Source organism: Macrosteles quadrilineatus, unplaced genomic scaffold, assembly GCF_028750875.1.
Source record: "Macrosteles quadrilineatus isolate MER2022 unplaced genomic scaffold, UCM_ALF_1.0 Scaffold_42__1_contigs__length_1031511, whole genome shotgun sequence".
In the NCBI taxonomy this organism is placed as follows: Eukaryota; Metazoa; Arthropoda; class Insecta; order Hemiptera; family Cicadellidae; genus Macrosteles; species Macrosteles quadrilineatus.
The window spans coordinates 741,227-753,850 of NW_026542635.1; positions in this window are offsets into that span (position 1 = coordinate 741,227).

Genomic DNA, 12,624 nt, shown 5'->3' on the forward strand with positions numbered 1-12,624 from the left:
GTACAAGCTTGTACAAGTGTGTACAAGCTTGTACAAGTGTGTACAAGGGTGTACAGGTTTGTACAAGGTTGTACAAGTGTGTACAAGGGTGTACAAGTATGTACAAGAATGTAAAATTTTGTACAAGTGTGTACAAGGGTGTACAAGTGTGTACAAGGTTGTAAAAGTGTGTACAAGGTTTTACAATTGTGTACAAGGTTGTACAAGTGTGTACAAGGTTGTACAAGTGTGTACGAGGTTGTACAAGTGTGTACAAGGTTGTACAAGTGTGTACAAGGTTGTACAAGTGTGTACAAGGTTGTACAAGTGTACACAAGTTTGTACAAGTGTGTACAAGTTTGTACAAGTGTGTACAAGTTTGTACAAGGTTGTACAAATGTGTACAAGGGTGTACAAAAGTGTACAAGGTTGTACAAGTGTGTACAAGGTTGTACAAGTGTGTACGAGGTTGTACAAGTGTGTACGAGGTTGTACAAGTGTGTACAAGGTTGTACAAGTGTGTACAAGGGTGTACAAGTGTGTACAAGGTTGTACAAGTGTGTACGAGGTTGTACAAGTGTACACAAGTTTGTACAAGTTTGTACAAGGTTGTACAAGTGTGTACAAGGTTGTACAAGTGTACGCAAGTTTGTACAAGTTTGTACAAGGTTGTACAAGTGTGTACAAGGTTGTACAAGTGTACACAAGTTTGTACAAATGTGTACAAGTTTGTACAAGTGTGTACAAGTTTGTACAAGTGTGTACAAGTTTGTACAAGTGTGTACAAGTTTGTACAAGGTTGTACAAGTGTGTACAAGGGTGCACAAGTTTGTACAAGGGTGTACAAGTGTGTACAAGCTTGTACAAGTGTGTACAAGCTTGTACAAGTGTGTACAAGGGTGTACAGGTTTGTACAAGGTTGTACAAGTGTGTACAAGGGTGTACAAGTATGTACAAGAATGTACAATTTTGTACAAGTGTGTACAAGTTTGTAAAAGGTTGTACAAGTGTGTACAAGGGTGTACAAGTGTGTACAAGGTTGTACAAGTGTGTACAAGCTTGAACAAGTGTGTACAAGGTTGTACAAGTGTGTACAAGGTTGTACAAGTGTGTACAAGGTTGCACAAGTGTGTACAAGAGTGTACAATCGTGTACAAGCTTGTACAAGTGTGTACAAGGGTGTACAGGTTTGTACAAGGTTGTACAAGTGTGTACAAGGTTGTACAAGTGTGTACAAGGGTGTACAAGTTTGTACAAGTGTGTACAAGTTTGTACAAGTGTGTACAAGTTTGTACAAGTTTGTACAAATGTATACAAGGGTGTACAAAAGTGTACAAGGGTGCACAAGTGTGTACAAGGGTGTACAGGTTTGTACAATTTTGTACAAGTGTTTACAAGGGTGTACAAGTATGTACAAGAATGTACAAGTTTGTACAAGTGTGTACAAGTTTGTAAAAGGTTGTACATGTGTGTACAAGGGTGTACAAGTGTGTACAAGGGTGCACAAGTGTGTACAAGGGTGTACAATCGTGTACAAGCTTGTACAAGTGTGTACAAGGGTGTACAGGTTTGTACAAGGTTGTACAAGTGTGTACAAGGGTGTACAAATGTATACAAGGATGTAAAAGTTTGTACAAGTGTGTACAAGTTTGTAAAAGGTTGTACAAGTAAGTACAAGTTTGTACAAGAATGTACAAGTGTGTACAAGGTTTTACAATTGTGTAAAAGGTTGTACAAGTGTGTACAAGGTTGTACAAGTGTGTACAAGCTTGTACAAGTGTGTACAAGGTTGTACAAGTGTGTACAAGGTTGTACAAGTGTGTACAAGCTTGTACAAGTGTGTACAAGGTTGTACAAGTGTGTACAAGGTTGTACAAGTGTGTACAAGGTTGTTCAAGTGTGTACATGTTTGTACAAGTGTGTTTAAGTTTGTACAAGGTTGTACAAATGTGTACAAGGGTGTACAAAAGTGTTCAAGGGTGCACAAGTTTGTACAAGGGTGTACAAGTGTGTAAAAGCTTGTACAAGTGTGTACAAGCTTGTACAAGTGTGTACAAGCTTGTACAAGTGTGTACAAGGGTGTACAGGTTTGTACAAGGTTGTACAAGTGTGTACAAGGGTGTACAAGTATGTACAAGAATGTAAAATTTTGTACAAGTGTGTACAAGGGTGTACAAGTGTGTACAAGGTTATACAAGTGTGTACAAGGTTTTACAATTGTGTACAAGGTTGTACAAGTGTGTACAAGGTTGTACAAGTGTGTACGAGGTTGTACAAGTGTGTACAAGGTTGTACAAGTGTGTACAAGGTTGTACAAGTGTGTACAAGGTTGTACAAGTGTACACAAGTTTGTACAAGTGTGTACAAGTTTGTACAAGTGTGTACAAGTTTGTACAAGGTTGTACAAATGTGTACAAGGGTGTACAAAAGTGTACAAGGGTGCACAAGTTTGTACAAGGGTGTACAAGTGTGTACAAGCTTGTACAAGTGTGTACAAGCTTGTACAAGTGTGTACAAGCTTGTACAAGTGTGTACAAGGGTGTACAGGTTTGTACAAGGTTGTACAAGTGTGTACAAGGGTGTACAAGTATGTACAAGAATGTACAATTTTGTACAAGTGTGTACAAGTTTGTAAAAGGTTGTACAAGTGTGTACAAGGGTGTACAAGTGTGTACAAGGTTGTACAAGTGTGTACAAGCTTGAACAAGTGTGTACAAGGTTGTACAAGTGTGTACAAGGTTGTACAAGTGTGTACAAGGTTGCACAAGTGTGTACAAGAGTGTACAATCGTGTACAAGCTTGTACAAGTGTGTACAAGGGTGTACAGGTTTGTACAAGGTTGTACAAGTGTGTACAAGGTTGTACAAGTGTGTACAAGGGTGTACAAGTTTGTACAAGTGTGTACAAGTTTGTACAAGTGTGTACAAGTTTGTACAAGTTTGTACAAATGTATACAAGGGTGTACAAAAGTGTACAAGGGTGCACAAGTTTGTACAAGGGTGTACAAGTGTGTACAAGCTTGTACAAGTGTGTACAAGCTTGTACAAGTGTGTACAAGGGTGTACAGGTTTGTACAATTTTGTACAAGTGTTTACAAGGGTGTACAAGTATGTACAAGAATGTACAAGTTTGTACAAGTGTGTACAAGTTTGTAAAAGGTTGTACATGTGTGTACAAGGGTGTACAAGTGTGTACAAGGGTGCACAAGTGTGTACAAGGGTGTACAATCGTGTACAAGCTTGTACAAGTGTGTACAAGGGTGTACAGGTTTGTACAAGGTTGTACAAGTGTGTACAAGGGTGTACAAATGTATACAAGGATGTAAAAGTTTGTACAAGTGTGTACAAGTTTGTACAAGGTTGTACAAGTAAGTACAAGTTTGTACAAGAATGTACAAGTGTGTACAAGGTTTTACAATTGTGTAAAAGGTTGTACAAGTGTGTACAAGGTTGTACAAGTGTGTACAAGCTTGTACAAGTGTGTACAAGGTTGTACAAGTGTGTACAAGGTTGTACAAGTGTATACAAGCTTGTACAAGTGTGTACAAGGTTGTACAAGTGTGTACAAGGTTGTTCAAGTGTGTACATGTTTGTACAAGTGTGATTAAGTTTGTACAAGGGTGTACAAAAGTGTTCAAGGGTGCACAAGTTTGTACAAGGGTGTACAAGTGTGTACAAGCTTGTACAAGTGTGTACAAGCTTGTTAAAGTGTGTACAAGCTTGTACAAGTGTGTACAAAGGTGTACAGGTTTGTACAAGGTTGTACAAGTGTGTACAAGGGTGTACAAGTATGTACAAGAATGTAAAATTTTGTACAAGTGTATACAAGGGTGTACAAGTGTGTACAAGGTTGTACAAGTGTGTACAAGGTTTTACAATTGTGTACAAGGTTGTACAAGTGTGTACAAGGTTGTACAAGTGTGTACGAGGTTGTACAAGTGTGTACAAGGTTGTACAAGTGTGTACAAGGTTGTACAAGTGTGTACAAGGTTGTACAAGTGTGTACAAGGTTGTACAAGTGTGTACGAGGTTGTACAATTGTGTACAAGGTTGTTCAAGTGTGTACATGTTTGTACAAGGTTGTACAAGTAAGTACAAGTTTGTACAAGAATGTACAAGTGTGTACAAGGTTTTAAAATTGTGTAAAAGGTTGTACAAGTGTGTACAAGGTTGTACAAGTGTGTACAAGGTTGTACAAGTGTGTACAAGCTTGTACAAGTGTGTACAAGCTTGTACAAGTGTGTACAAGGTTGTACAAGTGTGTACAAGGTTGTACAAGTGTGTACAAGCTTGTACAAGTGTGTACAAGGTTGTACAAGTGTGTACAAGGTTGTTCAAGTGTGTACATGTTTGTACAAGTGTGTTTAAGTTTGTACAAGGTTGTACAAATGTGTACAAGGGTGTACAAAAGTGTTCAAGGGTGCACAAGTTTGTACAAGGGTGTACAAGTGTGTACAAGCTTGTACAAGTGTGTACAAGCTTGTTCAAGTGTGTACAAGCTTGTACAAGTGTGTACAAGGGTGTACAGGTTTGTACAAGGTTGTACAAGTGTGTACAAGGGTGTACAAGTATGTACAAGAATGTAAAATTTTGTACAAGTGTATACAAGGGTGTACAAGTGTGTACAAGGTTGTACAAGTGTGTACAAGATTTTACAATTGTGTACAAGGTTGTACAAGTGTGTACAAGGTTGTACAAGTGTGTACGAGGTTGTACAAGTGTGTACAAGGTTGTACAAGTGTGTACAAGGTTGTACAAGTGTGTACAAGGTTGTACAAGTGTGTACAAGGTTGTACAAGTGTGTACGAGGTTGTACAAGTGTGTACAAGGTTGTACAAGTGTGTACAAGGTTGTTCAAGTGTGTACATGTTTGTACAAGTGTGTTTAAGTTTGTACAAGGTTGTACAAATGTGTACAAGGGTGTACAAAAGTGTTCAAGGGTGCACAAGTTTGTACAAGAATGTACAAGTGTGTACAAGCTTGTACAAGTGTGTACAAGGGTGTACAGGTTTGTACAAGGTTGTACAAGTGTGTACAAGGGTGTACAAGTATGTACAAGAATGTAAAATTTTGTACAAGTGTGTACAAGGGTGTACAAGTGTGTACAAGGTTGTAAAAGTGTGTACAAGGTTTTACAATTGTGTACAAGGTTGTACAAGTGTGTACAAGGTTGTACAAGTGTGTACGAGGTTGTACAAGTGTGTACAAGGTTGTTCAAGTGTGTACATGTTTGTACAAGTGTGTTTAAGTTTGTACAAGGTTGTACAAATGTGTACAAGGGTGTACAAAAGTGTTCAAGGGTGCACAAGTTTGTACAAGAATGTACAAGTGTGTACAAGCTTGTACAAGTGTGTACAAGCTTGTACAAGTGTGTACAAGCTTGTACAAGTGTGTACAAGGGTGTACAGGTTTGTACAAGGTTGTACAAGTGTGTACAAGGGTGTACAAGTATGTACGAGAATGTAAAATTTTGTACAAGTGTGTACAAGGGTGTACAAGTGTGTACAAGGTTGTAAAAGTGTGTACAAGGTTTTACAATTGTGTACAAGGTTGTACAAGTGTGTACAAGGTTGTACAAGTGTGAACAAGGTTGTACAAGTGTGTACGAGGTTGTACAAGTGTGTACAAGGTTGTACAAGTGTGTACAAGGTTGTTCAAGTGTGTACATGTTTGTACAAGTGTGTTTAAGTTTGTACAAGGTTGTACAAATGTGTACAAGGGTGTACAAAAGTGTTCAAGGGTGCACAAGTTTGTACAAGAATGTACAAGTGTGTACAAGCTTGTACAAGTGTGTACAAGCTTGTACAAGTGTGTACAAGCTTGTACAAGTGTGTACAAGGGTGTACAGGTTTGTACAAGGTTGTACAAGTGTGTACAAGGGTGTACAAGTATGTACAAGAATGTAAAATTTTGTACAAGTGTGTACAAGGGTGTACAAGTGTGTACAAGGTTGTAAAAGTGTGTACAAGGTTTTACAATTGTGTACAAGGTTGTACAAGTGTGTACAAGGTTGTACAAGTGTGTACGAGGTTGTACAAGTGTGTACAAGGTTGTACAAGTGTGTACAAGGTTGTACAAGTGTGTACAAGGTTGTACAAGTGTACACAAGTTTGTACAAGTGTGTACAAGTTTGTACAAGTGTGTACAAGTTTGTACAAGGTTGTACAAATGTGTACAAGGGTGTACAAAAGTGTACAAGGTTGTACAAGTGTGTACAAGGTTGTACAAGTGTGTACGAGGTTGTACAAGTGTGTACGAGGTTGTACAGGTTTGTACAAGGTTGTACAAGTGTGTACAAGGGTGTACAAATGTATACAAGGATGTAAAAGTTTGTACAAGTGTGTACAAGGTTGTACAAGTGTGTACAAGCTTGTACAAGTGTGTACAAGCTTGTACAAGTGTGTACAAGCTTGTACAAGTGTGTACAAGCTTGTACAAGTGTGTACAAGGTTGTACAAGTGTGTACAAGGTTGTACAAGTGTGTACAAGCTTGTACAAGTGTGTACAAGGTTGTACAAGTGTGTACAAGGTTGTTCAAGTGTGTACATGTTTGTACAAGTGTGTTTAAGTTTGTACAAGGTTGTACAAATGTGTACAAGGGTGTACAAAAGTGTTCAAGGGTGCACAAGTTTGTACAAGGGTGTACAAGTGTGTACAAGCTTGTACAAGTGTGTACAAGCTTGTTCAAGTGTGTACAAGCTTGTACAAGTGTGTACAAGGGTGTACAGGTTTGTACAAGGTTGTACAAGTGTGTACAAGGGTGTACAAGTATGTACAAGAATGTAAAATTTTGTACAAGTGTATACAAGGGTGTACAAGTGTGTACAAGGTTGTACAAGTGTGTACAAGGTTTTACAATTGTGTACAAGGTTGTACAAGTGTGTACAAGGTTGTACAAGTGTGTACGAGGTTGTACAAGTGTGTACAAGGTTGTACAAGTGTGTACAAGGTTGTACAAGTGTGTACAAGGTTGTACAAGTGTGTACAAGGTTGTACAAGTGTGTACGAGGTTGTACAAGTGTGTACAAGGTTGTACAAGTGTGTACGAGGTTGTACAAGTGTGTACAAGGTTGTACAAGTGTGTACAAGGTTGTTCAAGTGTGTACATGTTTGTACAAGGTTGTACAAGTAAGTACAAGTTTGTACAAGAATGTACAAGTGTGTACAAGGTTTTAAAATTGTGTAAAAGGTTGTACAAGTGTGTACAAGGTTGTACAAGTGTGTACAAGCTTGTACAAGTGTGTACAAGCTTGTACAAGTGTGTACAAGGTTGTACAAGTGTGTACAAGGTTGTACAAGTGTGTACAAGCTTGTACAAGTGTGTACAAGGTTGTACAAGTGTGTACAAGGTTGTTCAAGTGTGTACATGTTTGTACAAGTGTGTTTAAGTTTGTACAAGGTTGTACAAATGTGTACAAGGGTGTACAAAAGTGTTCAAGGGTGCACAAGTTTGTACAAGGGTGTACAAGTGTGTACAAGCTTGTACAAGTGTGTACAAGCTTGTTCAAGTGTGTACAAGCTTGTACAAGTGTGTACAAGGGTGTACAGGTTTGTACAAGGTTGTACAAGTGTGTACAAGGGTGTACAAGTATGTACAAGAATGTAAAATTTTGTACAAGTGTATACAAGGGTGTACAAGTGTGTACAAGGTTGTACAAGTGTGTACAAGGTTTTACAATTGTGTACAAGGTTGTACAAGTGTGTACAAGGTTGTACAAGTGTGTACGAGGTTGTACAAGTGTGTACAAGGTTGTACAAGTGTGTACAAGGTTGTACAAGTGTGTACAAGGTTGTACAAGTGTGTACAAGGTTGTACAAGTGTGTACAAGGTTGTACAAGTGTGTACGAGGTTGTACAAGTGTGTACGAGGTTGTACAAGTGTGTACAAGGTTGTACAAGTGTGTACAAGGTTGTTCAAGTGTGTACATGTTTGTACAAGTGTGTTTAAGTTTGTACAAGGTTGTACAAATGTGTACAAGGGTGTACAAAAGTGTTCAAGGGTGCACAAGTTTGTACAAGAATGTACAAGTGTGTACAAGCTTGTACAAGTGTGTACAAGCTTGTACAAGTGTGTACAAGCTTGTACAAGTGTGTACAAGGGTGTACAGGTTTGTACAAGGTTGTACAAGTGTGTACAAGGGTGTACAAGTATGTACAAGAATGTAAAATTTTGTACAAGTTTGTACAAGGGTGTACAAGTGTGTACAAGGTTGTAAAAGTGTGTACAAGGTTTTACAATTGTGTACAAGGTTGTACAAGTGTGTACAAGGTTGTACAAGTGTGTACGAGGTTGTACAAGTGTGTACAAGGTTGTACAAGTGTGTACAAGGTTGTACAAGTGTGTACAAGGTTGTACAAGTGTACACAAGTTTGTACAAGTGTGTACAAGTTTGTACAAGTGTGTACAAGTTTGTACAAGGTTGTACAAATGTGTACAAGGGTGTACAAAAGTGTACAAGGTTGTACAAGTGTGTACAAGGTTGTACAAGTGTGTACGAGGTTGTACAAGTGTGTACGAGGTTGTACAAGTGTGTACAAGGTTGTACAAGTGTGTACAAGGGTGTACAAGTGTGTACAAGGTTGTACAAGTGTGTACGAGGTTGTACAAGTGTACACAAGTTTGTACAAGTTTGTACAAGGTTGTACAAGTGTGTACAAGGTTGTACAAGTGTACGCAAGTTTGTACAAGTTTGTACAAGGTTGTACAAGTGTGTACAAGGTTGTACAAGTGTACACAAGTTTGTACAAATGTGTACAAGTTTGTACAAGTGTGTACAAGTTTGTACAAGTGTGTACAAGTTTGTACAAGTGTGTACAAGTTTGTACAAGGTTGTACAAGTGTGTACAAGGGTGCACAAGTTTGTACAAGGGTGTACAAGTGTGTACAAGCTTGTACAAGTGTGTACAAGTTTGTACAAGTGTGTACAAGGGTGTACAGGTTTGTACAAGGTTGTACAAGTGTGTACAAGGGTGTACAAGTATGTACAAGAATGTACAATTTTGTACAAGTGTGTACAAGATTGTAAAACGTTGTACAAGTGTGTACAAGGGTGTACAAGTGTGTACAAGGTTGTACAAGTGTGTACAAGCTTGAACAAGTGTGTACAAGGTTGTACAAGTGTGTACAAGGTTGTACAAGTGTGTACAAGGTTGCACAAGTGTGTACAAGAGTGTACAATCGTGTACAAGCTTGTACAAGTGTGTACAAGGGTGTACAGGTTTGTACAAGGTTGTACAAGTGTGTACAAGGTTGTACAAGTGTGTACAAGGGTGTACAAGTTTGTACAAGTGTGTACAAGTTTGTACAAGTGTGTACAAGTTTGTACAAGTTTGTACAAATGTATACAAGGGTGTACAAAAGTGTACAAGGGTGCACAAGTGTGTACAAGGGTGTACAGGTTTGTACAATTTTGTACAAGTGTTTACAAGGGTGTACAAGTATGTACAAGAATGTACAAGTTTGTACAAGTGTGTACAAGTTTGTAAAAGGTTGTACATGTGTGTACAAGGGTGTACAAGTGTGTACAAGGGTGCACAGGTGTGTACAAGGGTGTACAATCGTGTACAAGCTTGTACAAGTGTGTACAAGGGTGTACAGGTTTGTACAAGGTTGTACAAGTGTGTACAAGGGTGTACAAATGTATACAAGGATGTAAAAGTTTGTACAAGTGTGTACAAGTTTGTACAAGGTTGTACAAGTAAGTACAAGTTTGTACAAGAATGTACAAGTGTGTACAAGGTTTTACAATTGTGTAAAAGGTTGTACAAGTGTGTACAAGGTTGTACAAGTGTGTACAAGCTTGTACAAGTGTGTACAAGGTTGTACAAGTGTGTACAAGGTTGTACAAGTGTGTACAAGCTTGTACAAGTGTGTTCAAGGTTGTACAAGTGTGTACAAGGTTGTTCAAGTGTGTACATGTTTGTACAAGTGTTTTTAAGTTTGTACAAGGTTGTACAAATGTGTACAAGGGTGTACAAAAGTGTACAAGGGTGCACAAGTTTGTACAAGGGTGTACAAGTGTGTACAAGCTTGTACAAGTGTGTACAAGCTTGTACAAGTGTGTACAAGCTTGTACAAGTGTGTACAAGCTTGTACAAGTGTGTACAAGCTTGTACAAGTGTGTACAAGGGTGTACAGGTTTGTACAAGGTTGTACAAGTGTGTACAAGGGTGTACAAGTATGTACAAGAATGTAAAATTTTGTACAAGTGTGTACAAGGGTGTACAAGTGTGTACAAGGTTATACAAGTGTGTACAAGGTTTTACAATTGTGTACAAGGTTGTACAAGTGTGTACAAGGTTGTACAAGTGTGTACGAGGTTGTACAAGTGTGTACAAGGTTGTACAAGTGTGTACAAGGTTGTACAAGTGTGTACAAGGTTGTACAAGTGTACACAAGTTTGTACAAGTATGTACAAGTTTGTACAAGTGTGTACAAGTTTGTACAAGGTTGTACAAATGTGTACAAGGGTGTACAAAAGTGTACAAGGGTGCACAAGTTTGTACAAGGGTGTACAAGTGTGTACAAGCTTGTACAAGTGTGTACAAGCTTGTACAAGTGTGTACAAGCTTGTACAAGTGTGTACAAGGGTGTACAGGTTTGTACAAGGTTGTACAAGTGTGTACAAGGGTGTACAAGTATGTACAAGAATGTACAATTTTGTACAAGTGTGTACAAGTTTGTAAAAGGTTGTACAAGTGTGTACAAGGGTGTACAAGTGTGTACAAGGTTGTACAAGTGTGTACAAGCTTGAACAAGTGTGTACAAGGTTGTACAAGTGTGTACAAGGTTGTACAAGTGTGTACAAGGTTGCACAAGTGTGTACAAGAGTGTACAATCGTGTACAAGCTTGTACAAGTGTGTACAAGGGTGTACAGGTTTGTACAAGGTTGTACAAGTGTGTACAAGGTTGTACAAGTGTGTACAAGGGTGTACAAGTTTGTACAAGTGTGTACAAGTTTGTACAAGTGTGTACAAGTTTGTACAAGTTTGTACAAATGTATACAAGGGTGTACAAAAGTGTACAAGGGTGCACAAGTTTGTACAAGGGTGTACAAGTGTGTACAAGCTTGTACAAGTGTGTACAAGCTTGTACAAGTGTGTACAAGGGTGTACAGGTTTGTACAATTTTGTACAAGTGTTTACAAGGGTGTACAAGTATGTACAAGAATGTACAAGTTTGTACAAGTGTGTACAAGTTTGTAAAAGGTTGTACATGTGTGTACAAGGGTGTACAAGTGTGTACAAGGGTGCACAAGTGTGTACAAGGGTGTACAATCGTGTACAAGCTTGTACAAGTGTGTACAAGGGTGTACAGGTTTGTACAAGGTTGTACAAGTGTGTACAAGGGTGTACAAATGTATACAAGGATGTAAAAGTTTGTACAAGTGTGTACAAGTTTGTACAAGGTTGTACAAGTAAGTACAAGTTTGTACAAGAATGTACAAGTGTGTACAAGGTTTTACAATTGTGTAAAAGGTTGTACAAGTGTGTACAAGGTTGTACAAGTGTGTACAAGGTTGTACAAGTGTGTACAAGCTTGTACAAGTGTGTACAAGGTTGTACAAGTGTGTACAAGGTTGTACAAGTGTATACAAGCTTGTACAAGTGTGTACAAGGTTGTACAAGTGTGTACAAGGGTGTTCAAGTGTGTACATGTTTGTACAAGTGTGATTAAGTTTGTACAAGGGTGTACAAAAGTGTTCAAGGGTGCACAAGTTTGTACAAGGGTGCACAAGTTTGTACAAGGGTGTACAAGTGTGTACAAGCTTGTACAAGTGTGTACAAGCTTGTTCAAGTGTGTACAAGCTTGTACAAGTGTGTACAAGGGTGTACAGGTTTGTACAAGGTTGTACAAGTGTGTACAAGGGTGTACAAGTATGTACAAGAATGTAAAATTTTGTACAAGTGTATACAAGGGTGTACAAGTGTGTACAAGGTTGTACAAGTGTGTACAAGGTTTTACAATTGTGTACAAGGTTGTACAAGTGTGTACAAGGTTGTACAAGTGTGTACGAGGTTGTACAAGTGTGTACAAGGTTGTACAAGTGTGTACAAGGTTGTACAAGTGTGTACAAGGTTGTACAAGTGTGTACAAGGTTGTACAAGTGTGTACGAGGTTGTACAAGTGTGTACAAGGTTGTACAAGTGTGTACGAGGTTGTACAAGTGTGTACAAGGTTGTACAAGTGTGTACAAGGTTGTTCAAGTGTGTACATGTTTGTACAAGGTTGTACAAGTAAGTACAAGTTTGTACAAGAATGTACAAGTGTGTACAAGGTTTTAAAATTGTGTAAAAGGTTGTACAAGTGTGTACAAGGTTGTACAAGTGTGTACAAGCTTGTACAAGTGTGTACAAGCTTGTACAAGTGTGTACAAGGTTGTACAAGTGTGTACAAGGTTGTACAAGTGTGTACAAGCTTGTACAAGTGTGTACAAGGTTGTACAAGTGTGTACAAGGTTGTTCAAGTGTGTACATGTTTGTACAAGTGTGTTTAAGTTTGTACAAGGTTGTACAAATGTGTACAAGGGTGTACAAAAGTGTTCAAGGGTGCACAAGTTTGTACAAGGGTGTACAAGTGTGTACAAGCTTGTACCAGTGTGTACAAGCTTGTTCAAGTGTGTACAAGCTTGTACAAGTGTGTAC